At 40.0% G+C, this 4,367-nt stretch overlaps 1 pseudogene; it reads right to left on the bottom strand.

Annotated features, from left to right (window-relative positions):
- Positions 1-3,083: 3,083 nt before the first annotated feature.
- Positions 3,084-3,993, bottom strand: LOC143664323 (solute carrier family 25 member 34 pseudogene; annotated as a pseudogene).
- Between the last annotated feature and the right edge of the window lie 374 nt (positions 3,994-4,367).

Genomic DNA, 4,367 nt, shown 5'->3' with positions numbered 1-4,367 from the left:
TAGTTGTTCTGGAGGAGGAACAAAGACCCGCACGCCTTACTAAGCCGCCATCTTCTCCGGAAGTCATTGCATCCATCTTAACCTTAGTGATACTTGACCGATAGAAGGTGGCAAAAAAGGATGTTATGGGTCTGCTGAGGCTAGGTCATAAGAAGTCTTGTAGAGTCCTCCCAGACCTCTTGAAATATTTCCATTTGGTATTCTTCCTCTTGGGATACTCCTGCAGAACCCAACTACCATAAGGAGAGTAGCCTAAACCACATGGAGAGGCTAGGTAACTGTTCTGCTTGAGAGCCCTGCTGTGTTCCCCGCCAAATCCATCAACAACTGCCAGCCATGCCAATCTGTCCTGGGAAGCCTTCAGATCACTTCAGCCACCATCTGACCACCACCACATGAGTGACCCCCAAATGGGAACAACCCGAAACATTAGAGGTAATAATAAACTGTGGTTTTAAGCCACTATGTTTTGGCATGGCTTTGATATAGCAATAGATAACTGTAACAACCCCTTAGCGTCAAAAGAACCCATGTACCATTTTTAGTAGGAGCTAATAAGAGGAGGGCTTGGGACTGTAAGACCACTCCTTTCCATTCCTGACAAAGTGGTCTTAAAATGCAACTCAGACTATATGATTTATCTAGAGAAAATCCTTAGACTGAACCTGCTCCTTCCTCAGACTTGTGCCAGCTGGCTCTTGTCTGGCAGTTCTTCCACTTTGACCCACACCATTTTCCCATCATTTACTTTTTTTTGCATAGGCAGGCACTGGGAATCAAACCCGGGTCTCCAACATGGCAGGCAAGAACTCTGCCTGTTGAGCCACTGCAGCCCGCCCTCCCATCATTTACCTTTCTTTGGCCACACTGGTCTTCTTCATACTTCTCAAACATTTCAAGTTCTTTCTCAAGTTAATGCCTCTGCACATTCTGTTCTCCCCATTTAGAAATGCATGCCAGTTGCATAGCTGGTTCCTTCTTCTTTAGGTCTCAGTTCAAATGTCCCTTTGTCAGAAAGGTCTTCTTTAATCAATTTTCTCCCAAACTCTTTTTTCATCTGTTCCTTTACTTCTTTAATTCATAGCATTTCTCACAAATTTTAATTATCCTATTAACTTACTTGTTTTTTCTGTCTCCCCAATTGGATTCTAAGTTCCATGAAGACAGGCAGGTAGTAGTAGCACTAAAAGGCTGAGTAGCTGAAGTCTGTCAGAGAGGAAGGCAAATAGCTCAAGAGAAGTGACCTTAGGTAGCTTGGAAATTGTCCAGGAAGGAGTCCATAATATAACCTGAAAAAATATGGGCTGAAGTCAGGGGATTCATGAACTAAGAAGGGACCCCGTGAATCAGTTATTCCTGACTTTATTCCCTGCCCCTTTAATAATGTCAGCCTTAACTGGTCTGCGAGTAGAGGGAAAGGTGATACTCAAAATGGAAATTTTTATCCATGGAATAAAGACTCTACAAGGACGGTGAATGTTTAGCTTTTACATATGTGCGTTTATAAAATCACAAAAGAAATACATGTTTATTGTGAAAATTCAAACAATATACAAAGCATTAAATAAGTGAAATAATTATATTATCAACATTTATTGATGCATAGTAATGAGAAGATTACACAACAACCTTAGGTTAAAATTTCTTATCATCCTGTAGGTAAGGAAATTGAGGCTAAAGGAGTTAAGAAACTTGTCCATGTTTATACAACTAGAAAGCAGTGCTATTGTGATGTGAATCCATTGATTTTTATTCTAGAACTGTTTTGCCCAATGAGTTACCCACAGGCTATATGTGGCTATTTAAATTTAAGTTAACTAAAATTAAAAATTCAGTTCCTTGGGTTCATTAGCTACCTTTTAAGTGCTCAACAGCAACACATGGCTAGTGGCTACCCTGTTGGACAATCACAATATAGAAAATTTCCATCATTATAGAATGTTCTATTGATTAATGCATCCCTAGAGAATGCTTCTGGTCAGTAAGACATTATTTTCTTTCATAATTTGAAAATGCCATTTCCTGTGCCTTCCATGGTCAGATGAGGAATCCACTGTCATTCTAATTGGTGCTTCAAACTTTAAAAATGGAATTGTCTAAAGTATTTCTCTATATACATTGGGCACCCTCAGATTATGCTATGATTTTTGCTCCAAACATAAATATGATCTAAGAATCTCACAAGAAGTAGAAAACTATTATATGTACACTTATTTACCTCCTTTCTAATATTCTTCTTTCCCTATGAAGTTACATGACATCTTCTCTTGTCTTTTCCTGGTTATAGAACTTCTTTAGTCATTCATTCTTTAAGAGTAGGTTTGTTAGCAATAAATTCTCCTAGTTTTTCTTCCTTTAAAATGTCTTTATTTACCTTTTGTTCTGAAGGTATTTTCGCCAGATTTAGAATTCATGATTGACATGATTCTTTTTTTTCATGACATGAAAATGTGTCACTTCCTACTGACACCCATTGTTTCAGATGAGAAATCTGCCAACATTCCATATTGGTGTTCCCTTATAAGTAATACATCATTTCTTTCTTACTGCTTTCAAGAATTTTTTCTTTGTTTTTAGTTTTTAAAAGTTTGATTTATGATTTGTTCTAACCATGTTAGGCCTTCAGATTCATGAACATAATTTGTTTTCCCAATTATTTCGATATTCTTTAATTTCTTTCAACAGTTGCTTTGTAGTTTTTAATATATACATTTTGCATGTTTATGTTAAATATTTTCTAAGTATTTTATTCTTTTTGATGCTATTGGAAATGGAGTTGTTTTCTTAATTTAATTTTTCAATTGTTCATTGCAAGTGAATAGAATACAAGTTGATTATTGAACATTGATCTTATATCCTGCCACCTTGTTTATTTGTTTATTTCTTCTAATAGTTTTTTAGTGGACTAGGATTTGTCTTGTCTTATTTTTTTATTTTTCCTGCCTAGTATTTTCTCATCTTCTTGTATCCCTAAGCTCAGGTCTTTTGCCAAATTTCCAGCTGCTATTTCTTCAAATACTTTTTCATGCTCATCCCATCCAGTGTTCCTTCCAGAGAAGAGCAGAGTTCATGGTGATTTGGGGTCAATGTTCTGGCATTGTTGGATCATGGGACTGTCCACACTCTTCTTGACCTGTGGCCTGTTGTTCTGAGATGGCATGTCCCTGCCAGAGCAGGCTTTGCTCCTGGCCAAGTAAGGGGTTATCAGTGCCTGGATTGGGTTTGGAGGATGTACAGGTGCCTCCTGTAGAACCTGCCCTACCAGTTTCTAGAAGAGCATGCTGAGGATGCTGTGTGCTGCTAACATAAAAGAGTATCATGACCCCAGCCTGAGTTACCAGAAAACTGTCCTCCAGGAGACACTATTGCTGCTGCACCCTGACTTTGGAAGAAGGGAAGGTGGCCAGCTGGGTGGCTGGGACCACCATGATTCAGGGCACAGCCCCAGCACAGCCTAAGGCATCCAGAACACTCTGGTAATAGTGCTGGTGTACTACAGCCATTGTGGCTACTGTCTGGGCCTGCAGCTTCATTTTGACCAGGTAAGCAGGGCTCCCCACTAAGGCTCCCATTTTCTTGGCCCTGGTGCCTATTATCATGGTACCCCTGAACTTCTAGGAAAGGCCAGCCTGGCATGCCAGTAGAAGTAACAGTAGAAGCAGACACCATTCATGAGACCTTGATAGAAAAGGCAAATGGCTAGTTCCTTCTGCAAAAGGCCCCTGGGGTAGGGCTGTGAGTAGGTACCCAGACCTGCAGCTCCCCTTTCAGCTTCAGCCACATCTTTGCTACTTTCAGGACATTCATGAAGACATAGGCCAGGCAACAGACCATGATACCCAGTAGTAGGTCTTCCTGGGGCACCTTCTCCACGGCCTTCATTCTAGACACCAGCTGTGCCCAGGTCAGAGACACGTGTGTAGGCCTTGGGGTGGCAGCATTTAGGATGTCTGCACTCTTACAGGGCTGGGGATTGAGGCAGCCTGGGGCCATGTCTGGAGGGCAGGAGTTTCAGTGGGACAGGCCCATGGCTGCCTGGTGAACCCTGGTCTATCTCAGAAGCGCTGCCTATTTTTACGTTGAAGTATTTTTTTCCTAGACATTTTTAGGACAAGAAAACATCTTTAAGTGATGGCCTTTTACTTATTTAAGTACTTCAATATGCATCTCTAAAATATAAACAGACACTTGTACATAATCACCATTATTGCACCTAACAAAATTAATAATAACTCTTCAATAAACCAGTTCATATTTAAACCAGTCCCATATTTGGGAAAATTTAGATTTCCCCAAAATTTCTTTTTATAATCGATTTATCCAAATCAGTGTCCAAATAAGATCCATAGATCGCATTTGGCTATTAC

The sequence above is a fragment of the Tamandua tetradactyla genome, chromosome 20 (assembly GCF_023851605.1).
Source record: "Tamandua tetradactyla isolate mTamTet1 chromosome 20, mTamTet1.pri, whole genome shotgun sequence".
Taxonomy (NCBI): domain Eukaryota; kingdom Metazoa; phylum Chordata; class Mammalia; order Pilosa; family Myrmecophagidae; genus Tamandua; species Tamandua tetradactyla.
Note: the sequence above shows the minus strand (reverse complement) of the source record. Positions and strands in the feature narration are given on the sequence as shown.